The 25,707-nt window shown below is 58.6% G+C and overlaps 1 protein-coding gene across 1 annotated transcript in view; it reads right to left on the minus strand.

The window, feature by feature from the left end:
- Positions 1-25,707, minus strand: part of LOC140396616 (inactive serine/threonine-protein kinase TEX14-like) — a 255,190-nt gene that overhangs the window by 46,211 nt on the left and 183,272 nt on the right. The gene's annotated exons all lie outside the window — the stretch shown is intronic.

The raw sequence follows: 25,707 nt of genomic DNA on the forward strand, positions 1-25,707 counted from the left end.
TCCCTCCCAAAACACAAACTACCCCTCACCCTCCCTCCCAAAACACCAACTCCCCCTCACCCTCGCAAAACACCAACTCCCCCTCACCCTCCCTAAACACCAACTCCCCCTCACCCTCCCAAAACACCAACTCCCCCTCACCCTCCCTAAACACCAACTCCCCCTCACCCTCCCTAAACACCAACTCCCCCTCACCCTCCCTAAACACCAACTCCCCCTCACCCTCCCAAAACACCAACTCCCCCTCACTCTCCCTAAACACCAACTCCCCCTCACCCTCCCAAAACACCAACTCCCCCTCACCCTCCCTAAACACCAACTCCCCCTCACCCTCCCTAAACACCAACTCTCCCTCACCCTCCCAAAACACCAACTCCCCCTCACCCTCCCAAAACACCAACTCCCCCTCACCCTCCCTAAACACCAACTCCCCCTCACGCTCCCTAATCACCAACTCCCCCTCACCCTCCCTCCCTAAACACCAACTCCCCCTCACCCACCCAAAACACCAACTCCCCCTCACCCTCCCTAAACACCAACTCCCCCTCACCCTCCCAAAACACCAACTCCCCCTCACTCTCCCTAAACACCAACTCCCCCTCACCCTCCCAAAACACCAACTCCCCCTCACCCTCCCTAAACACCAACTCCCCCTCACCCTCCCTAAACACCAACTCTCCCTCACCCTCCCAAAACACCAACTCCCCCTCACCCTCCCAAAACACCAACTCCCCCTCACCCTCCCTAAACACCAACTCCCCCTCACGCTCCCTAATCACCAACTCCCCCTCACCCTCCCTCCCTAAACACCAACTCCCCCTCACCCACCCAAAACACCAACTCCCCCTCACCCTCCCTAAACACCAACTCCCCCTCACCCTCCCAAAACACCAACTCCCCCTCACCCTCCCTCCCTAAACACCAACTCCCCCTCACCCTCCCTAAACACCAACTCCCCCTCACCCTCCCTAAACACCAACTCCCCCTCACCCTCCCTAAACACCAACTCCCCCTCACCCTCCCAAAACACCAACTCCCCCTCACCCTCCCAAAACACCAACTCCCCCTCACCCTCCCTAAACACCAACTCCCCCTCACGCTCCCTAAACACCAACTCCCCCTCACCCTCCCTCCCTAAACACCAACTGGCCCTCACCCTCCCAAAACACCAACTCCCCCTCACCCTCCCTAAACACCAACTCCCCCTCACCCTCCCTCCCTAAATACCAAGTCCCCCTCACCCTCCCTAAACACCAACTCCCCCTCACCCTCCCAAAACACCAACTCCCCCTCACCCTCCCTAAACACCAACTCCCCCTCACCCTCCCTAAACACCAACTCCCCCTCACCCTCCCTAAACACCAACTCCCCCTCACCCTCCCTCCCTAAACACCAACTCCCCCTCACCCTCCCGCCCTAAACACCAACTCCCCCTCACCCTCCCTAAACACCAACTCCCCCTCACCCTCCCTCCCTAAACACCAACTCCCCCTCACCCTCCCTAAACACCAACTCCCCCCCACCCTCCCTAAACACCAACTCCCCCTCACCCTCCCAAAACACCAACACCCCCTCACCCACCCAAAACACCAACTCCCCCTCACCCTCCCTCCCTAAACACCAACTCCCCCTCACCCTCCCAAAACACCAACTAACTCTCACCCTCCCTAAACACCAACTCCCCCTCACCCTCCCAAAACACCAACTCCCCCTCACCCTCCCAAAACACCAACTCCCCCCACTCTCCCAAAACACCAACTCCCCCTCACCCTCCCAAAACACCAACTCCCCCTCACCCTCCCGAAACACCAACTCCCCCTCACCCTCCCAAAACACCAACTCCCCCTCACCCTCCCTAAACACCAACTCCCCCTCACCCTCCCAAAACACCAACTCCATCTCACCCTCCCAAAACACCAACTCCCCCTCACCCTCCCAAAACACCAACTCCCCCTCACCCTCCCTAAACACCAACTCCCCCCACTCTCCCAAAACACCAACTGCCCCTCACCCTCCCTAAACACCAACTCCCCCCCACCCTCCCTAAACACCAACTCCCCCTCACCCTCCCTAAACACCAACTCCCCCTCACCCTCCCAAAACACCAACTCCCTCTCACCCTCCGTCCCTAAATACCAACTCCCCCTCACCCACCCAAAACACAAACTCCCCCTCACCCTCCCTCCCTAAACACCAACTCCCCCTCACCCTCCCAAAACACCAACTCCCCCTCACCCTCCCAAAACACCAACTCCCCCTCACCCTCCCAAAACACCAACTCCCCCTCACCCTCCCTAAACACAAACACCCCCTCACTCTCCCAAAACACCAACTCCCCTTCACCCTCCCTCCCTAAACACCAACTCCCCCTCACCCTCCCAAAATACCAACTCCCCCTCACCCTCCCTAAACACCAACTCCCCCTCACCCTGCCTAAACACCAACTCCCCCTCACCCTCCCTCCCTAAACACCAACTCCCCCTCACCCTCCCTAAACACCAATTCCCCTCCCACCCTCCCTAAACACCAACTCCCCCTCACCCTCCCAAAACACCAACTCCCCCTCACCCTCCCTAAACACCAACTCCCCCTCACCCTCGCAAAACACCAACTCCCCATCACCCTCCCTAAACACCAACTCCCCCTCACCCTCCCTAAACACCAACTCCCCCTCACCCTCCCAAAACACCAACTCCCCCTCACCCTCCCTAAACACCAACTCCCCCTCACCCTCGCAAAACACCAACTCCCCATCACCCTCCCTAAACACCAACTCCCCCTCACCCTTCCTAAACACCAACTCCCCCTCACCCTCCCTAAACACCAACTCCCCCTCACCCTCCCTCCCAAAACACCAACTCCCCCTTACCCTCCCTCCCAAAACACAAACTCCCCCTCACCCTCCCTCCCTAAACACAAACTCCCCCTCACCCTCCCTCCCAAAACACAAACTCCCCCTCACCCTCCCTCCCAAAACACAAACTCCCCCTCACCCTCCCTCCCTAAACACAAACTCCCCCTCCCCCTCCCTCCCAAAACACAAACTCCCCCTCACGCTCCCTCCCTGAACACAAACTCCCGCTCACCCTCCCTCGCAAAACACAACCTCCCCCTCACCCTCCCTCCCAAAACACAAACTCCCCCTCACCCTCCCTCCCAAAACACAAACTCCCCCTCACCCTCCCTCCCAAAACACCAACTCCCCCTCACCCTCCCTCCCAAAACATCAACTCCCCCTCACCCAACCTCCCAAAACATAAACTCCCCCTCACCCTCCCTCCCAACACACAAACTCCCCTTCACCCTCCCTCCCAAAACACAAACTCCCGCTCACCCTCCCTCCCTGAACACAAACTCCCCCTCACCCTCCCTCCCAAAACACAAACTCCCCCTCACCCTCCCTCCCAAAACACAAACTCCCCCTGACCCTCCCTCGCAAAACACAAACTCCTCCTCACCCTCCCTCCCAAAACACAAACTCCCCCTCAACCTCCCAAAACACCAACTCCCCCTCACCCTCGCAAAACACAAACTCTCCCTCACCCTCCCTCCCAAAACACCCAACTCCCCCTCACCCTCCCTAAACACCAACTCCCCCTCACCCTCCCTCGCAAAACACCAACTCCCCCTCACCCTCCCTCCCAAAACACCAACTCCCCCTTACCCTCCCTCCCAAAACACAAACACCCCCTCACCCTCCCTCCCAAAACACAAACTCCCCCTCACCCTCCCTCCCAAAACACAAACTCCTCCTCACCCTCCCTAAACACCAACTCCCCCTCACCCTCCCAAAACACCAACTCCCCCTCACCCTCCCTCCCTAAACACCAACTCCCCCTCACCCTCCCAAAACACCAACTCACCCTCACCCTCCCAAAACACCAACTCCCCCTCACCCTCCCAAAACACCAACTCCCCCTCACCCTCCCTCCCAAAACACCAACTCCCCCTCACGCTCCCTCCCAAAACACCAACTCCCCCTCACCCTCCCTCCCTAAACACAAACTCCCCCTCACCCTCACAAAACATCAACTCCCCCTCACCCTCCCTCCCTAAACACCAACTCCCCCTCACCCTCCCAAAACATCAACTCCCCCTCACCCTCCCTAAACACCAACTCCCCCTCACCCTCCCTAAACACCAACTACCCCTCACCCTCCCTCCCAAAACACCAACTCCCCCTCCCCCTCCCTCCCTCCCTAAACACCAACTCCCCCTCACCCTCCCTAAACACCAACTCCCCCTCACCCTCCCTCCCAAAACACCAACTCCCCCTCACCCTCCCTCCCTAAACACCAACTCCCCCTCACCGACCCAAAACACCAACTCCCCCTCACCCTCCCAAAACACCAACTCCCCCTCATGCTACCAAAACACCAACTCCCCCTCACCCTCCCAAAACACCAACTCCCCCACACCCTCCCAAAACACCAACTCCCCCTCACCCTCCCTAAACACCAACTCCCCCTCACCCTCCCTCCCTAAACACCAACTCCCCCTCACCCTCCCAAAACACCAACTCCCCCTCACGCTACCAAAACACCAACTCCCCCTCACCCTCCCAAAACACCAACTCCCCCTCACCCTCCCTAAACACCAACTCCCCCTCACCCTCCCAAAACAACTGCATCTCACCCTCCCTCCCTAAACACCAACTCCCCCTCACCCTCCCAAAACACCGACTCCCCCTCACCCTCCCAAAACACCAACTCCCTCTCACCCTCCCTCCCTAAACACCAACTCCCCTCACCCTCCCTAAACACCAACTCCCCCTCACCCTCCATAAACACAAACTCCCCCTCACCCTCCATAAACACAAACTCCCCCTCACCCTCCCTCCCAAAACATCAATTCCCCCTCACCCTCCCTCCCAAAACACCAACTCCCCCTCACCCTCCCTCCCTAAACACAAACTCCCCCTCACCCTCACAAAACATCAACTCCCCCTCACCCTCCCTCCCTAAACACCAACTCCCCCTCCCAAAACACCGACTCCCCCTCACCCTCCCTAAACAGCAACTCCCCCTCGCCCTCCCTAAACACCAACTCCCCCTCACCCTCCCTAAACACCAACTCCCCCTCACCCTCCCTAAACACCAACTCCCCCTCACCCTCCCAAAACACCAACTCCCCCTCACCCTCCCGAAACACCAACTCCCCCTCACCCTCCCTAAACACCAACTACCCCCCACCCTCCCTCCCAAAACACCAACTCCCCCTCACCCTCCCTCCCTCCCTAAACACCAACTCCCCCTCACCCTCCCAAAACAGCAACTCCCCCTCACCCTCCCTAAACACCAACTCCCCCTCACCCTCCCTAAACACCAACTCCCCCTCACCCTCCCTCCCTAAACAACAACTCCCCCTCACCCTCCCGCCCTAAACACCAACTCCCCCTCACCCTCCCTAAACACCAACTCCCCCTCACCCTCCCTCCCTAAACACCAACTCCCCCTCCCCCTCCCTAAACACCAACTCCCCCCCACCCTCCCTAAACACCAACTCCCCCTCACCCTCCCAAAACACCAACTCCCCCTCACCCACCCAAAACACCAACACCCCCTCACCCTCCCTCCCTAAACACCAACTCCCCCTCACCCTCCCAAAGCACCAACTCCCCCTCACCCTCCCTCCCTAAACACCAACTCCCCCTCACCCTCCCAAAACACCAACTAACTCTCACCCTCCCTAAACACCAACTCCCCCTCACCCTCCCAAAACACCAACTCCCCCTCACCCTCCCAAAACACCAACTCCCCCCACTCTCCCAAAACACCAACTCCCCCTCACCCTCCCAAAACACCAACTCCCCCTCACCCTCCCGAAACACCAACTCCCCCTCACCCTCCCAAAACACCAACTCCCCTTCACCCTCCCTAAACACGAACTCCCCCTCACCCTCCCAAAACACCAACTCCCCCTCACCCTCCCTAAACACCAACTCCCCCCACTCTCCCAAAACACCACCTCCCCCTCACCCTCCCCAAACACCAACTCCCCCCCACCCTCCCTAAACACCAACTCCCCCTCACCCTCCCTAAACACCAACTCCCCCTCACCCTCCCAAAACACCAACTCCCTCTCACCCTCCGTCCCTAAATACCAACTCCCCCTCACCCTCCCAAAACAGCAACTCCCCCTCACCCTCCCAAAACACCAACTCCCCCTCACCCTCCCTAAACACCAACTCCCCCTCACCCTCCCTAAACACCAACTCCCCCTCACCCTCCCTCAACACCAACTCCCCCTCACCCTCCCTAAACACCAACTCCCCCTCACCCTTCCAAAACACCAACTCCCCCTCACCCACCCAAAACACAAACTCCCCCTCACCCTCCCTCCCTAATCACCAACTCCCCCTCACCCTCCCAAAACACCAACTCCCCCTCACCCTCCCAAAACACCAACTCCCCCTCACCCTCCCAAAACACAAACTCCCCCTCACCCTTCCTAAACACAAACACCCCCTCACTCTCCCAAAACACCAACTCCCCTTCACCCTCCCTCCCTAAACACCAACTCCCCCTCACCCTCCCAAAACACCAACTCCCCCTCACCCTCCCTAAACACCAACTCCCCCCCACCCTCCCTAAACACCAACTCCCCCTCACCCTCCCAAAACACCAACTCCCCCTCACCCTCCCTAAACACCAACTCCCCCTCACCCTCCCTCCCAAAACACCAACTCCCCCTTACCCTCCCTCCCAAAACACAAACTCCCCCTCACCCTCCCTCCCAAAACACAAACTCCCCCTCACCCTCCCTCCCAAAACACAAACTCCCCCTCACCCTCCCTCCCAAAATACAAACACCCCCTCACCCTCCCTCCCTAAACACAAACTCCCCCTCCCCCTCCCTCGCAAAACACAACTCCCCCTCACCCTCCCTCCCTAAACACAAACTCCCGCTCACCCTCCCTCGCAAAACATAACCTCCCCCTCACCCTCCCTCCCAAAACACAAACTCCCCCTCACCCTCCCTCCCAAAACACAAACCCCCCCTCACCCTCCCTCCCAAAACACCAACTCCCCCTCACCCTCCCTCCCAAAACACCAACTCCCCCTCACCCACCCTCCCAAAACATAAACTCCCCCTCACCCTCCCTCCCAACACACAAACTCCCCATCACCCTCCCTCCCAAAACACCAACTCTCCCTCACCCTCCCTAAACACCAACTCCCCCTCACCCTCCCTAAACACCAACTCCCCCTCACCCTCCCTAAACACCAACTCCCCCTCACCCTCCCTCAACACCAACTCCCCCTCACCCTCCCTAAACACCAACTCCCCCTCACCCTTCCTAAACACAAACACCCCCTCACTCTCCCAAAACACCAACTCCCCTTCACCCTCCCTCCCTAAACACCAACTCCCCCTCACCCTCCCAAAACACCAACTCCCCCTCACCCTCCCTAAACACCAACTCCCCCCCACCCTCCCTAAACACCAACTCCCCCTCACCCTCCCAAAACACCAACTCCCCCTCACCCTCCCTAAACACCAACTCCCCCTCACCCTCGCAAAACACCAACTCCCCCTCACCCTTCCTAAACACCAACTCCCCCTCACCCTCCCTAAACACCAACTCCCCCTCACCCTCCCTCCCAAAACACCAACTCCCCCTTACCCTCCCTCCCAAAACACAAACTCCCCCTCACCCTCCCTCCCAAAACACAAACTCCCCCTCACCCTCCCTCCCAAAACACAAACTCCCCCTCACCCTCCCTCCCAAAATACAAACTCCCCCTCACCCTCCCTCCCTAAACACAAACTCCCCCTCCCCCTCCCTCGCAAAACACAACTCCCCCTCACCCTCCCTCCCTAAACACAAACTCCCGCTCACCCTCCCTCGCAAAACATAACCTCCCCCTCACCCTCCCTCCCAAAACACAAACTCCCCCTCACCCTCCCTCCTAAAACACAAACCCCCCCTCACCCTCCCTCCCAAAACACCAACTCCCCCTCACCCTCCCTCCCAAAACACCAACTCCCCCTCACCCACCCTCCCAAAACATAAACTCCCCCTCACCCTCCCTCCCAACACACAAACTCCCCATCACCCTCCCTCCCAAAACACCAACTCTCCCTCACCCTCCCTAAACACCAACTTCCCCTCACACTCCCTAAACACCAACTCCCCCTCACCCTCCCTAAACACCAACTCCTCCTCACCCTACCTCCCAAAACACAAACTCCCCCTCACCCTCCCTCCCAAAACACCGACCCCCTCACCCTCCCTAAACACAAACTCCCCCTCACCCTCCCTCCCAAAACACAAACTCCCCCTCACCCTCCCTCCCAAAACACAAACTCCCCCTCACCCTCCCTCCCAAAACACAAACTCCCCCTCACCCTCCCTCCCAAAACACAAACTCCCCCTCACCCTCCCTCCCTAAACACAAACTCCCCCTCACCCTCCCTCCCAAAACACAAACTCACCCTCACCCCCTAAACACAAACTTCCCCTCACCCTACCTCCCAAAACACAAACTCGCCCTCACCCTCCCTCCCAAAACACAAACTCCCGCTCACCCTCCCTCGCAAAACACAAACTCCCCTTCACCCTCCCTCCCAAAACAGAAACTCCCCCTCACCCTCCCTAAACACCAACTCCCCCTCACCCTCCCTAAACACCAACTCCCCCTCACCCTCCCAAAACACCAACTCCCCCTCACCCTCCCTCCCTAAACACCAACTCCCCCTCACCCTCCCAAAACACCAACTCACCCTCACCCTCCCAAAACACCAACTCCCCCTCACCCTCCCTCCCAAAACACCAACTCCCCCTCACCCTCCCAAAACACCAACTCCCCCTCACCCTCCCTCCCAAAACACCAACTCCCGCTCACGCTCCCTCCCAAAACACCAACTCCCCCTCACCCTCCCTTCCTAAACACAAACTCCCCCTCACCCTCACAAAACATCAACTCCCCCTCACCCTCCCTCCCTAAACACCAACTCCCCCTCACCCTCCCAAAACATCAACTCCCCCTCACCCTCCCTAAACACCAACTCCCCCTCACCCTCCCTAAACACCATCTCCCCCTCACCCTCCCTAAACACCAACTCCCCCTCATCCTCCCAAAACACCAACTCCCCCTCACCCTCCCTAAACACCAACTCCCCCTCACCCTCCCTAAACACCAACTACCCCTCACCCTCCCTCCCAAAACACCAACTCCCCCTCACCCTCCCTCCCTCCCTAAACACCAACTCCCCCTCACCCTCCCTAAACACCAACTCCCCCTCACCCTCCCTCCCAAAACACCAACTCCCCCTCACCCTCCCTCCCTAAACACCAACTCCCCCTCACCGACCCAAAACACCAACTCCCCCTCACCCACCCTCCCCAAACACCAACTCCCCCTCACCCTCCCAAAACACCAACTCCCCCTCACGCCACCAAAACACCAACTCCCCCTCACCCTCCCAAAACACCAACTCCCCCTCACCCTCCCTAAACACCAACTCCCCCTCACCCTCCCAAAACACCAACTCCCCCTCACCCTCCCTAAACACCAACTCCCCCTCACCCTCCCAAAACAACTGCATCTCACACTCCCTCCCTAAACACCAACTCCCCCTCACCCTCCCAAAACACCAACTCCCCCTCACCCTCCCAAAACACCAACTCCCCCTCACCCTCCCTAAACACCAACTCCCCCTCACCCTCCCTCGCAAAACACCAACTCCCCCTCACCCTCGCAAAACACCAACTCCCCCTCACCCTCCCAAAACACCAACTCCCCCTCACCCTCCCAAAACACCAACTCCCTCTCACCCTCCCTCCCTAAACACCAACTCCCCTCACCCTCCCTAAACACCAACTCCCCCTCACCCTCCATAAACACAAACTCCCCCTCACCCTCCCTCCCAAAACATCAACTCCCCCTCACCCTCCCTCCCAAAACACCAACTCCCCCTCACCCTCCCTCCCTAAATACAAACTCCCCCTCACCCTCACAAAACATCAACTCCCCCTCACCCTCCCTCCCTAAACACCAACTCCCCCTCCCAAAACACCAACTCCCCCTCACCCTCCCTAAACAGCAACTCCCCCTCGCCCTCCCTAAACACCAACTCCCCCTCACCCTCCCTAAACACCAACTCCCCCTCACCCTCCCTAAACACCAACTCCCCCTCACCCTCCCAAAACACCAACTCCCCCTCACCCTCCCTAAACACCAACTCCCCCTCACCCTCCCTAAACACCAACTACCCCTCACCCTCCCTCCCAAAACACCAACTCCCCCTCACCCTCCCTCCCTCCCTAAACACCAACTCCCCCTCACCCTCCCTAAACACCAACTCCCCCTCACCCTCCCTCCCAAAACACCAACTCCCCCTCACCCTCTCTCCCTAAACACCAACTCCCCCTCACCCTCGCAAAACACCAACTCCCCCTCACCCTCCCTAAACACCAACTCCCCCTCACCCTCCCTAAACACCAACTCCCCCTCACCCTCCCAAAACACCAACTCCCCCTCACCCTCCCAAACACCAACTCCCCCTCACCCTCCCAAAACACCAACTCCCCCTCACCCTCCCTCCCTAAACACCAACTCCCCCTCACCCTCCCTAAACACCAACTCCCTCTCACCCTCCATAAACACCAACTCCCCCTCACTCTCCCGAAACACCATCTCCCCTCACCCTCCCAAAACACCAACTCCCCCTCACCCTCCCTCCCTAAACACCACCTCCCCCTCACTCTCCCTCCCTAAACACCAACTCCCCCTCACCCTCCCTCCCTAAACACAAACACCCGCTCACCCTCCCTCGCAAAACCCAACTCCCCCTCACCCTCCCTCCCAAAACACCAACTCCACCTCTCCCTCCCTCCCTCCCTAAACACCAACTCCCCCTCACCCTCCCTAAACACCAACTCCCCCTCCCCCTCCCTCCCAAAACACCAACTCCCCCTCACCCTCCCAAAACACCAACTCCCCCTCACCCTCCCAAAACACCAACTCCCCCTCACCCTCTCAAAACACCAACTCCCCCTCACCCTCCCAAAACACCAACTCCCCCTCACCCTCCCTAAACACAAACTCCCCCTCACCCTCCCAAAACACCAACTCCCCCTCACCCTCCCTAAACACCAACTCCCCCTCACCATCCCAAAACACCAACTCCCCCTCACCCTCCCTCCCTAAACACCAACTCCCCCTCACCCTCCCAAAACACCAACTCCCTCTCACCCTCCCTCCCTAAACACCAACTCCCCTCACCATCCCTAAACACCAACTCCCCCTCACCCTCCATAAACACCAACTCCCCCTCACCCTCCCGAAACACCAACTCCCCCTCACCCTCCCAAAACACCAACTCCCCCTCACCCTCCCTCCCTAAACACCACCTCCCCCTCACCCTCCCTCCCTAAACACCACCTCCCCCTCACACTCCCTCCCTAAACACCAACTCCCCCTCACCCTCCCTCCCTAAACACAAACACCCGCTCACCCTCCCTCCCTAAACACCAATTCCCCCTCACCCTCCCTCGGAAAACACAAACTCCCCCTCACCCTCCCTCCCAAAACACAAACTCCCCCTCACCCTCCCTCCCAAAGCACAAACTCCCCCTCACCCTCCCTCGCAAAACACAAACTCCTCCTCACCCTCCCTCGCAAAACACAAACTCCTCCTCACCCTCCCTCGCAAAACACAAACTCCCCCTCACCCTCCCTCGCAAAACACAAACTCCCCCTCACCCTCCCTCCCAAAACACAAACTCCCCCTCACCCTCCCTCCCAAAACACCAACTCCCCCTCCCCCTCCCTCCCAAAACACCAACTCCCCCTCACCCTCCCTCGCAAAACACAAACTCCCCCTCACCCTCCCTCCCAACACACAAACTCCCCTTCACCCTCCCTCCCAAAACACAAACTCCCCCTCACCCTCCCTCCCTAAACACAAAGTCCCGCTCACACTCCCTCGCAAAACACAAACTCCCCCTCACACTCCCTCCCAAAACACAAACTCCCCCTCACTCTCCCTCCCAAAACACAAACTCCCCCTCACCCTCCCTCGCAAAACACAAACTCCTCCTCACCCTCCCTCGCAAATCACAAACTCTCCCTCACCCTCCCTCCCAAAACACCCAACTCCCCCTCACTCTCCCTAAACACCAACTCCCCCTCACCCTCCCTCGCAAAACACAAACTCCCCCTCACCCTCCATCCCAAAACACCAACTCCCCCTTACCCTCCCTCCCAAAACACAAACTCCCCCTCACCCTCCCTCCCAAAACACAAACTCCCCCTCACCCTCCCTCGCAAAACACAAACTCCCCCTCACGCTCCCTCCCAAAACACAAACTCCCCCTCACCCTCCCTCCCAAAACACCAACTCCCCCTCACCCTCCCTCCCAAAACACCAACTCCCCCTCACCCACCCTCCCAAAACACCAACTCCCCCTCACCCTCCCTAAACACCAACTCCCCCTCACCCTCCCAAAACACCAACTCCCCTTCACCCTCCCTCCCTAAACACCAACTCCCCCTCACCCTCCCAAAACACCAACTCCCCCTCACCCTCGCAAAACACCAACTCCCCCTCACCCTCCCTAAACACCAACTCCCCCTCACCCTCCCTAAACACCAACTCCCCCTCACCCTCCCTCCCAAAACACCAACTCCCCCTTACCATCCCACCCAAAACACAAACTCCCCCTCACCCTCCCTCCCAAAACACAAACTCCCCCTCACCCTCCCTCCCAAAACACAAACTCCCCCTCACCCTCCCTCCCAAAACACAAACTCCCCCTCACCCTCCCTCCCTAAACACAAACTCCCCCTCCCCTCCCTCCCAAAACACAAACTCCCCCTCACCCTCCCTCCCTAAACACAAACTCCCGCTCACCATCCCTCGCAAAACACAACCTCCCCCTCACCCTCCCTCCCAAAACACAAACTCCCCCTCACCCTCCCTCCCAAAACACAAACTCCCCCTCACCCTCCCTCCCAATACACCAACTCCCCCTCACCCTCCCTCCCAAAACACCAACTCCCCCTCACCCACCCTCCCAAAACATAAACTCCCCCTCACCCTCCCTCCCAACACACAAACTCCCCCTCACCCTCCCTCCCAAAACACAAACTCCCGCTCACCCTCCCTCCCTAAACACAAACTCCCCCTCACCCTCCCTCCCAAAACACAAACTCCCCCTCACCCTCCCTCCCAAAACACAAACTCCCCCTGACCCTCCCTCGCAAAACACAAACTCCTCCTCACCCTCCCTCGCAAAACACAAACTCTCCCTCACCCTCCCTCCCAAAACACCCAACTCCCCCTCACCCACCCTAAACACCAACTCCCCCTCACCCTCCCTCGCAAAACACCAACTCCCCCTCACCCTCCCTCCCAAAACACCAACTCCCCCTTACCCTCCCTCCCAAAACACAAACTCCCCCTCACCATCCCTCCCAAAACACAAACTCCCCCTCACCCTCCCTCGCAAAACACTAAGTCCTCCTCACCATCCCTCGCAAAACACAAACTCCCCCTCACCCTCCCTCCCGAAACACCAACTCCCCCTCACCCTCCCTAAACACCAACTCCCCCTCACACTCCCTAAATACCAACTCCCCCTCACCCTCCCTAAACACCAACTCCTCCTCACCCTACCTCCCAAAACTCAAACTCCCCCTCACCCTCCCTAAACACCAACTCCCCCTCACCCTCCCTCGCAAAACACCAACTCCCCCTCACCCTCCCTCCCAAAACACCAACTCCCCCTCACCCTCCCTCCCAAAACACAAACTCCCCCTCACCCTCCCTCCCAAAACACAAACTCCCCCTCACCCTCCCTCCCAAAACACAAACTCCTCCTCACCCTCCCTCGCAAAACACAAACTCTCCCTCACCCTCCCTCCCAAAACACCAAACTCCCACTCACCCTTCCTAAACACCAACTCCCCCTCACCCTCCCTCGCAAAACACCAACTCCCCCTCACCCTCCCTCCCAAAACACCAACTCCCCCTTACCCTCCCTCCCAAAACACAAACTCCCCCTCACCCTCCCTCGCAAAACACAAACTCCCCCTCACCCTCCCTCGCAAAACACAAAGTCCTCCTCACCATCCCTCGCAAAACACCAACTCCCCCTCACCCTTCCTAAACACCAACTCCCCCTCACACTCCCTAAACACCAACTCCCCCTCACCCTCCCTAAACACCAACTCCTCCTCACCCTACCTCCCAAAACAGTAACTCCCCCTCACCCTCCCTAAACACAAACTCCCCCTCACCCTCACTCCCAAAACACGAACTCCCCCTCACCCTCCCTCCCAAAACACAAACTCCCCCTCACCCTCCCTCCCAAAACACAAACTCCCCCTCACCCTCCCTCCCAAAACACAAACTCCCCCTCACCCTCCCTCCCTAAACACAAACTCCCCCTCACCCTCCCTCCCAAAATACAAACTCCCCCTCACCCTCCCTCCCTAAACACAAACTTCCCCTCACCCTACCTCCCAAAACACAAACTCGCCCTCACCCTCCCTCCCTAAACACAAACTCCCGCTCACCCTCCCTCGCAAAACACAAACTCCCCCTCACCCTCCCTCCCAAAACAGAAACTCCCCCTCACCCTCCCTAAACACCAACTCCCCCTCACCCTCCCTAAACACCAACTCCCCCTCACCCTCCCAAAACACCAACTCCCCCTCACCCTCCCTCCCTAAACACCAACTCCCCCTCACCCTCCCAAAACACCAACTCCCCCTCACCCTCCCTCCCAAAACACAAACTCCCCCTGACCCTCCCTCGCAAAACACAAACTCCTCCTCACCCTCCCTCGCAAAACACAAACTCTCCCTCACCCTCCCTCCCAAAACACCCAACTCCCCCTCACCCTCCCTAAACACCAACTCCCCCTCACCCTCCCTCGCAAAACACCAACTCCCCCTCACCCTCCCTCCCAAAACACCAACTCCCCCTTACCCTCCCTCCCAAAACACAAACTCCCCCTCACCCTCCCTCCCAAAACACAAACTCCCCCTCACCCTCCCTCGCAAAACACAAAGTCCTCCTCACCATCCCTCGCAAAACACAAACTCCCCCTCACCCTCCCTCCCAAAACACCAACTCCCCCTCACCCTCCCTAAACACCAACTCCCCCTCACACTCCCTAACCACCAACTCCCCCTCACCCTCCCTAAACACCAACTCCTCCTCACCCTACCTCCCAAAACACAAACTCCCCCTCACCCTCCCTAAACACCAACTCCCCCTCACCCTCCCTCGCAAAACACCAACTCCCCCTCACCCTCCCTCCCAAAACACCAACTCCCCCTTACCCTCCCTCCCAAAACACAAACTCCCCCTCACCCTCCCTCCCAAAACACAAACTCCCCCTCACCCTCCCTCGCAAAACACAAACTCCTCCTCACCCTCCCTCGCAAAACACAAACTCCCCCTCACCCTCCCTCCCAAAACACCAACTCCCCCTCACCCTCCCTAAACACCAACTCCCCCTCACACTCCCTAAACACCAACTCCCCCCACCCTCCCTAAACACCAACTCCTCCTCACCCTACCTCCCAAAACACTAACTCCCCCTCACCCTCCCTAAACACAAACTCCCCCTCACCCTCCCTCCCAAAACACAAACTCCCCCTCACCCTCCCTCCCAAAACACAAACTCCCCCTCACCCTCCCTCCCAAAACACAAACTCCCCCTCACCCTCCCTCCCTAAACACAAACTCCCCCTCACCCTCCCTCCCAAAACACAAACTCCCCCTCACCCTCCCTCCCTAAACACAAACTTCCCCTCACCCTACCTCCCAAAACACAAACTCGCCCTCACCCTCCCTCCCTAAACACAAACTCCCGCTCACCCTCCCTCGCAAAACACAAACTCCCCCTCACCCTCCCTCCCAAAACAGAAACTCCCCCTCACCCTCCCTAAACACCAACTCCCCCTCACCCTCCCTAAACACCAACTCCCCCTCACCCTCCCAAAACACCAACTCCCCCTCACCCTCCCTCCCTAAACACCAACTCCCCCTCACCCTCCCTAAACACCAACTCCCCCTCACCCTCCCAAAACACCAACTCACACTCACCCTCCCAAAACACCAACTCCCCCTCACCCTCCCAAAACACCAACTCCCCCTCACGCTACCTCCCAAAACACCAACTCCCCCTCACCCTCCCTCCCTAAACACAAACTCCCCCTCACCCTCACAAAACATCAACTCCCCCTCACCCTCCCTCCCTAAACACCAACTCCCCCTCACCCTCCCAAAACATCAACTCCCCCTCACCCTCCCTAAACACCAACTCCCCCTCACCCTCCCTAAACACCAACTCCCCCTCACCCTCACTAAACACCAACTCCCCCTCATCCTCCCAAAACACCAACTCCCCCTCACCCTCCCTAAACACCAACTCCCCCTCACCCTCCCTAAACACCAACTACACCTCACCCTCCCTCCCAAAACACCAACTCCCCCTCACCCTCCCTCCCTCCCTCCCTAAACACCAACTCCCCCTCACCCTCCCTAAACACCAACTCCCCCTCACCCTCCCAAAACACCAACTCCCACTCACCCTCCCTCCCTAACCACCAACTCTCCCTCACCGACCCAAAACACCAACTCCCCCTCACTCTCCCTCCATAAACACCAACTCCCCCTCACCCTCCCAAAACACCAACTCCCCCTCACGCTACCAAAACACCAACTCCCCCTCACCCTTCCAAAACACCAACTCCCCCACACCCTCCCAAAACACCAACTCCCCCTCACCCTCCCAAAACACCAACTCCCTCTCACCCTCCCTCCCTAAACACCAACTCCCCTCACCCTCCCTAAACACCAACTCCCCCTTACCCTCCATAAACACAAACTCCCCCTCACCCTCTCTCCCAAAACATCAACTCCCCCTCACCCTCCCTCCCAAAACACCAACTCCCCCTCACCCTCCCTCCCTAAACACAAACTGCCCCTCACCCTCACAAAACATCAACTCCCCCTCACCCTCCCTCCCTAAACACCAACTCCCCCTCTCAAAACACCAACTCCCCCTCACCCTCCCTAAACAGCAACTCCCCCTCGCCCTCCCTAAACACCAGCTCCCCCTCACCCTCCCTAAACACCAACTCCCCCTCACCCTCCCTAAACACCAACTCCCCCTCACCCTCCCAAAACACCAACTCCCCCTCACCCTCCCTAAACACCAACTCCCCCTCACCCTCCCTAAACACCAACTACCCCTCACCCTCCCTCCCAAAACACCAACTACCCCTCACCCTCCCTCCCTCCCTAAACACCAACTCCCCCTCACCCTCCCTAAACACCAACTCCCCCTCACCCTCCCTCCCAAAACACCAACTCCCCCTCACCCTCCCTCCCTAAACACCAACTCCCCCTCACCGACCTAAAACACCAACTCCCCCTCACCCTCCCTCCCTAAACACCAACTCCCCCTCACCCTCCCAAAACACCAACTCCCCCTCACCCTCCCAAAACACCAACTCCCCCTCACCCTCGCAAAACACCAACTCCCCCTCACCCTCCCTAAACACCAACTCCCCCTCACACTCCCTAAACACCAACTCCCCCTCACCCTCCCAAAACAGCAACTCCCCCTCACCCTCCCTCCCAAACCACAAACTCCCCCTCACCCTCCCTCCCAAAACACAAACTCCTCCTCACCCTCCCTCCCAAAACACAAACTCCCCCTCAACCTCCCTCCCAAAACACAAACTCCCCCTCACGCTCCCTCCCAAAACACAATCTCCCCCTCACCCTCCCTCCCAAAACACCAACTCCCCCTCACCCTCCCTCCCAAAACACCAACTCCCCCTCACACGCCCTCGCAAAACACAAACACCCCCTCACCCTCCCTCGCAAAACACAACCTCCCCCTCATCCTCCCTCCGAAAACACAAACTCCCCCTCACCCTCCCTCCCAAAACACCAACTCCCCCTCACCCTCCCTCCCAAAACACAAACTCCCCCTCACCCTCCCTCCCAAAACACAAGCTCCCCCTCACCCTCCCTCCCAAAACACCAACTCCCCCTCTCCCTCCCTAAACACCAACTCCCCCTCACCCTCCCTCGTAAAACACAAACTCCCCCTCACCCTCCCTCCCAAAACAACAACTCCCCCTCACCCTCCCTCCCAAAACACAAACTCCCCCTCACCCTCCCTCCCAAAACACAAACTCCCCCTCACCCTCCCTCCCAAAACACAAACTCCCCCTCACCCTCCCTCCCTAAACTCCAACTCCTCCTCACCCTCCCTCCCAAAACAGAAAATCCCCCTCACCCTCCCTCCCAAAACACCAACTCCCCCTCACCCTCCCTCCCGAAACACAAACTCTCACTCACCATCCCTCCCAAAACACAAACTCCCCCTCACCCTCCCTCCCAAAACACCAACTCCCCCTCACCCTCCCTCCCGAAACACAAACTCCCCCTCACCCTCCCTCCCAAAACACAAACTCCCCCTCACCCTCCCTCCCTAAACACAAACTCGCCCTCACCCTCCCACCCAAAACACAAACTCCCCCTCACCCTCTCTCCCAAAACACAAACTCCTCCTCACCCTCCCTCCCAAAACACAAACTCCCCCTCACCCTCCCTCCCAAAACACCAACTCCCCCTCACCCTCCCTCCTGAAACACCAACTCCCCTCACCCTCCCTCCCAAACCACAAACTCCCCCTCACCCTCCCACCCAAAACACAAACTCCTCCTCACCCTCCCTCCCAAAACACAAACTCCCCCTCAACCTCCCTCCCAAAACACAAACTCCCCCTCACGCTCCCTCCCAAAACACAAACTCCCCCTCACCCTCCCTCCCAAAACACAAACTCCCCGTCACCCTCCCTCCCAAAACACAAACTCCCCCTCACCCTCCCTCCCAAAACACCAACTCCCCCTAAGCCTCCCTCCCAAAACGCCAACTCCCCTCACCCTCTCTCGCAAAACACAAACTCCCCCTCACCCTCCCTCCCAAAACACAAACTCCCCCTCAACCTCCCTCCCAAAACACCAACTCCCCCTCACACGCCCTCGCAAAACACAAACACCCCCTCACCCTCCCTCGCAAAACACAAACTCCCCCTCAGCCTCCCTCCCAAAACGCCAACTCCCCTCACCCTCTCTCGCAAAACACAAACTCACCCTCACCCTCCCTCCCAAAACACAAACTCCCCCTCAACCTCCCTCCCAAAACACAAACTCCTCCTCACGCTCCCTCCCAAAACACAAACTCCCCATCACCCTCCCTCCCAAAACACAAACTCCCCGTCACCCTCCCTCCCAAAACACAAACTCCCCCTCACCCTCCCTCCCAAAACACCAACTCCCCCTCACCCTCCCTCCCAAAACACCAACTCCCCTCACCCTCCCTCGCAAAACACAAACTCCCCCTCACCCTCCCTCCCAAAACACAAACTCCCCCTCACCCTCCCTCCCAAAACACCAACTCCCCCTCACCCTCCCTCCCAAAACAGCAACTCCCCTCACCCTCCCTCTCAAAGCCCAACTCCCCCTCACCCTCCCTCCCAAAACACAAACTCCTCCTCACCCTCCCTCCCAAAACATAAACTCCCCCTCACCCTCCCTCCCAAAACACAAACTCCCCCTCACCCTCCCACCCTAAACACCAACTCCCCCTCACCCTCCCTCCCAAAACAGAAACTCCCCCTCACCCTCCCTCCTAAAACACCAACTCCCCCTCACCCTCCCTCCCAAAACACAAACTCCCCCTCACCCTCCCTCCCAAAACACAAACTCCCCCTCCCCCTCCCTCCCAAAACACAAACTCACCCTCACCCTCCCTAAACACCAACTCCCCCTCACCCTCCCTCCCAAAACACCAACTCCCCCTCACCCTCCCTCCCAAAACACAAACTCCCCCTCACCCTCCCTCCCAACACACCAACTCCCCCTTACCCTCCCTCCCAAAACACAAACTCCCCCTCACCCTCCCTCCCAAAACACAAACTCCCCCTCACCCTCCCTCCCAAAACACAAACTCCTCCTCACCCTCCCTCCCAAAACACAAACTCCCCCTCACCCTCCCTCCCAAAACACCAACTCCCCCTCACCCTCCCTCCCGAAACACCAACTCCCCTCACCCTCCCTCCCGCAAAACACAAACTCCCCCTCACCCTCCCTCCCAAAACACAAACTCCTCCTCACCCTCCCTCCCAAAACACAAACTCCCCCTCAACCTCCCTCCCAAAACACAAACTCCCCCTCACGCTCCCTCCCAAAACACCAACTCCCCCTCACCCTCCCTCCCAAAACACAAACTCCCCCTCACCCTCCATCCCAAAGCACAAACTCCCCCTCACCCTCCCTCCCTAAACACAAACTCCCCCTCACCCTCCCTCCCAAAACACAAACTCCCCCTCACCCTCCCTCCCAAAACAAAAACTCCCCCTCACCCTCCCACCCAAAACACCAACACCTCCTCACCCTCCCTCCCAAAACACCAACTCCCCCTCACCCACCCTCCCAAAACACAAACACCCCCTCACCCTCCCTCCCAAAACACAAACTCCCCGTCACCCTCCCTCCCGAAACACAAACTCCCCATCACCCTCCCTCCAAAAACACAAACTCCCCCTCACCATACCTCCCAAAACACAAAATCCCCCTCACTCTCCCTCCATAAACACAAACTCCCGCTCACCCTCCCTCCCAAAACACAAACTCCCCGTCACCCTCTCTCCCAAAACACAAACTCCTCCTCACCCTCCCTCCCAAAACACAAACTCCCCCTCACCCTCCCTCCCAAAACACCAACCCCGCCTCACCCTCCCTCCCGAAACACCAACTCCCCTCACCCTCCCTCCCAAACCACAAACTCCCCTCACCTTCCCTCCCAAAACACAAACTCCTCCTCACCCTCCCTCCCAAAACACAAACAACCCCTCAACCTCCCTCCCAAAACACAAACTCCCCCTCACGCTCCCTCCCAAAACACAAACTCCCCCTCACCCTCCCTCCCAAAACACAAACTCCCCGTCACCCTCCCTCCCAAAACACAAACTCCCCCTCACCCTCCCTCCCAAAACACCAACTCCCCCTCACCCTCCCTCCCAAAACACCAACTCCCCCTCACCCTCCCTCGCAAAACACAAACTCCCCCTCACCCTCCCTCCCAAAACACAAACTCCCCCTCACCCTCCCTCCCAAAACACCAACTCCCCCTCACACGCCCTCGCAAAACACAAACACCCCCTCACCCTCCCTCGCAAAACACGACCTCCCACTCATCCTCCCTCCGAAAACACAAACTCCCCCTCACCCTCCCTCCCAAAACACCAACTCCCCGTCACCCTCCCTCCCAAAACACAAACTCCCCCTCACCCTCCCTCCCAAAACACAAGCTCCCCCTCACCCTACCTCCCAAAACACCAACTCCCCCTCTCCCTCCCTAAACACCAACTCCCCCTCACCCTCCCTCGTAAAACACAAACTCCCCCTCACCCTCCCTCCCAAAACACCAACTCCCCCTCACCCTCCCTCCCTAAACACCAACACCTCCTCACCCTCCCTCCCAAAACACCAACTCCCCCTCACCCACCCTCCCAAAACACAAACACCCCCTCACCCTCCGTCCCAAAACACAAACTCCCCGTCACCCTCCCTCCCAAAACACAAACTCCCCCTCACCCTCCCTCCAAAAACACAAACTCCCCCTCACCATACCTCCCAAAACACAAAATCCCCCTCACTCTCCCTCCATAAACACAAACTCCCGCTCACCCTCCCTCCCAAAACACAAACTCCCCGTCACCCTCTCTCCCAAAACACAAACTCCTCCTCACCCTCCCTCCCAAAACACAAACTCCCCCTCACCCTCCCTCCCAAAACACCAACCCCGCCTCACCCTCCCTCCCGAAACACCAACTCCCCTCACCCTCCCTCCCAAACCACAAACTCCCCTCACCTTCCCTCCCAAAACACAAACTCCTCCTCACCCTCCCTCCCAAAACACAAACAACCCCTCAACCTCCCTCCCAAAACACAAACTCCCCCTCACGCTCCCTCCCAAAACACAAACTCCCCCTCACCCTCCCTCCCAAAACACAAACTCCCCGTCACCCTCCCTCCCAAAACACAAACTCCCCCTCACCCTCCCTCCCAAAACACCAACTCCCCCTCACCCTCCCTCCCAAAACACCAACTCCCCCTCACCCTCCCTCGCAAAACACCAACTCCCCCTCACCCTCCCTCCCAAAACACAAACTCCCCCTCACCCTCCCTCCCAAAACACCAACTCCCCCTCACACGCCCTCGCAAAACACAAACACCCCCTCACCCTCCCTCGCAAAACACAACCTCCCCCTCATCCTCCCTCCGAAAACACAAACTCCCCCTCACCCTCCCTCCCAAAACACCAACTCCCCGTCACCCTCCCTCCCAAAACACAAACTCCCCCTCACCCTCCCTCCCAAAACACAAGCTCCCCCTCACCCTACCTCCCAAAACACCAACTCCCCCTCTCCCTCCCTAAACACCAACTCCCCCTCACCCTCCCTCGTAAAACACAAACTCCCCCTCACCCTCCCTCCCAAAACACCAACTCCCCCTCACCCTCCCTCCCTAAACACCAATTCCCCCTCACCCTCCCTCCCAAAACACCAACTCCCCCTCACCCTCCCTCCCAAAACACAAACTCCCCCTCACCCTCCCTCCCAAAACACAAACTCCTCCTCACCCTCCCTCCCAAAACATAAACTCCCCCTCACCCTCCCTCCCAAAACACAAATCCCCCTCACCCTCCCTCCCTAAACTCCAACTCCTCCTCACCCTCCCTCCCAAAACAGAAAATCCCCCTCACCCTCCCTCCCAAAACACCAACTCCCCCTCACCCTCCCTCCCGAAACACAAACTCTCACTCACCCTCCCTCCCAAAACACAAATTCCCCCTCACCCTCTCTCCCAAAACACAAACTCCTCCTCACCCTCCCTCCCAAAACACAAACTCCCTCTCACCCTCCCTCCCAAAACACCAACTCCCCCTCACCCTCCCTCCCGAAACACCAACTCCCCTCACCCTCCCTCCCAAACCACAAACTCCCCCTCACCCTCCCTCCCAAAACACAAACTCCTCCTCACCCTCCCTCCCAAAACACAAACTCCCCCTCAACCTCCCTCTGAAAACACAAACTCCCCCTCACGCTCCCTCCCAAAACACAAACTCCCCCTCACCCTCCCTCCCAAAACACAAACTCCCCGTCACCCTCCCTCCCAAAACACAAACTCCCCCTCACCCTCCCTCCCAAAACACAAGCTCCCCCTCACCCTCCCTCCCAAAACACCAACTCCCGCTCTCCCTCCCTAAACACCAACTCCCCCTCACCCTCCCTCCCAAAACACAAATTCCCCGTCACCCTCCCTCCCAAAACACAAACTCCCCGTCACCCTCCCTCCCAAAACACAAACTCCCCCTCACCCTCCCTCCCAAAACACAAACTCCCCCTCACCCTCCCTCCCAAAACACAAACTCCCCGTCACCCTCCCTCCCGAAACACCAACTCCCCCTCACCCTCCCTCGTATAACACAAACTCCCCCTCACCCTCCCTCCCAAAACACCAACTCCCCCTCACCCTCCCTCCCTAAACACCAATTCCCCCTCACCCGCCCTCCCAAAACACCAACTCCCCCTCACCCTCCCTCCCAAAACACAAACTCCCCCTCACCCTCCCTCCCAAAACACAAACTCCTCCTCACCCTCCCTCCCAAAACATAAACTTCCCCTCACCCTCCCTCCCAAAACACAAACTCTCCCTCACCCTCCCTCCCTAAACTCCAACTCCTCCTCACCCTCCCTCCCAAAACAGAAAATCCCCCTCACCCTCCCTCCCAAAACACCAACTCCCCCTCACCCTCCCTCCCGAAACACAAACTCTCACTCACCCTCCCTCCCAAAACACAAATTCCCCCTCACCCTCTCTCCCAAAACACAAACTCCTCCTCACCCTCCCTCCCAAAACACAAACTCCCTCTCACCCTCCCTCCCAAAACACCAACTCCCCCTCACCCTCCCTCCCGAAACACCAACTCCCCTCACCCTCCCTCCCAAACCACAAACTCCCCCTCACCCTCCCTCCCAAAACACAAACTCCTCCTCACCCTCCCTCCCAAAACACAAACTCCCCCTCAACCTCCCTCTGAAAACACAAACTCCCCCTAACGCTCCCTCCCAAAACACAAACTCCCCCTCACCCTCCCTCCCAAAACACAAACTCCCCGTCACCCTCCCTCCCAAAACACAAACTCCCCCTCACCCTCCCTCCCAAAACACCAACTCCCCTCACCCTCCCTCGCAAAACACAAACTCCCCCTCACCCTCCCTCCCTAAACACCAACTCCTCCTCACCCTCCCTCCCAAAACAGAAACTCCCCCTCACCCTCCCTCCCAAAACACCAACTCCCCCTCACCCTCCCTCCCAAAACACAAACTCCCCCTCACCCTCCCTCCCAAAACACAAACTCCCCCTCACCCTCCCTCCCAAATCACAAACTCCCCCTCGCCCTCCCTCCCAAAACACCAACTCCCCCTCACCCTCCCTCCCTAAACACAAACTCCCCCTCACCCTCCCTCCCTAAACACAAACTCCCCCTCACCCTCCCTCCCAAAACACAAACTCCCCCTCACCCTCCCTCCCTAAACACAAACACCCCCTCACCCTCCCTCGCAAAACACAAACTCCCCCTCACCCTCCCTCGCAAAACACAAACTCCCCCTCACCCTCCCTCGCAAAACACAAACTCCCCCTCACCCTCCCTCGCAAAACACAAACTCCCCCTCACCCTCCCTCCCGAAACAAACTCACCCTCACCCTCCCTCCCAAAACACAAACTCCTCCTCACCCTCCCTCCCAAAACACAAACTCACCCTCACCCTCCCCCTCCCTCCCCACGTCTCTTCATCCCCTCAACCTCCACAACCGTCCCTCCTTATCCCTCCACTCGCCTTTAACCTCCCCTCACCGTCCCTCCCCTACTCCCCCTCTTTCCGCCCTACCCCAGTCGCTCTCTCCTTCCCCCTCCTTCCTACCCCTCACCCTACCCCTTCTCCTCACCCTCCCCCTCCCCATCCATCCTACCCCTTCCCCTCACCCTTCTTCCTACCCCTTCCCCTCACCCTCCTTCCTACCCCTGCCCCTCACCCTCCACCCTACCCCTTCCCCTCACCCTCCATCCTATCCCTTCCCCTCCATCCTACCCCTGCCCCTCACCCTCCTTCCTGCCCCTTCCCCTCACCCTCCTTCCTGCCCCTTCCCCTCACCCTCCTTCCTACCCCTTCCCCTCATCCTCCATCCTACCCCTTCCCCTCCATCCTACCCCTTCCCCTCACCCTCCTTCCTACCCATTCCCCTCACCCTCCTTCCTGCCCCTTCCCCTCACCCTCCTTCCTACCCCTTCCCCTCACCCTCCATCCTACCCCTTCCCCTCCATCCTACCCCTTCCCCTCACCCTCCTTCCTACCCCTTCCCCTCACCCTCCATCCTACCCCTTCCCCTCACCCTCCTTCCTACCCCTTCCCCTCACCCTCCTTCCTACCCCTTCCCCTCACCCTCCTTCCTACCCCTTCCCCTCACCCTCCTTCCTACCCCTTCCCCTCACCCTCCTTCCTACCCCTTCCTCTCACCCTCCTTCCTACCCCTTCCCCTCACCCTCCATCCTACCCCTTCCCCTCCATCCTACCCCTTCCCCTCACCCTCCTTC

The sequence above is a fragment of the Scyliorhinus torazame genome, chromosome 19, assembly GCF_047496885.1.
Source record: "Scyliorhinus torazame isolate Kashiwa2021f chromosome 19, sScyTor2.1, whole genome shotgun sequence".
Lineage (NCBI taxonomy): Eukaryota > Metazoa > Chordata > Chondrichthyes > Carcharhiniformes > Scyliorhinidae > Scyliorhinus > Scyliorhinus torazame.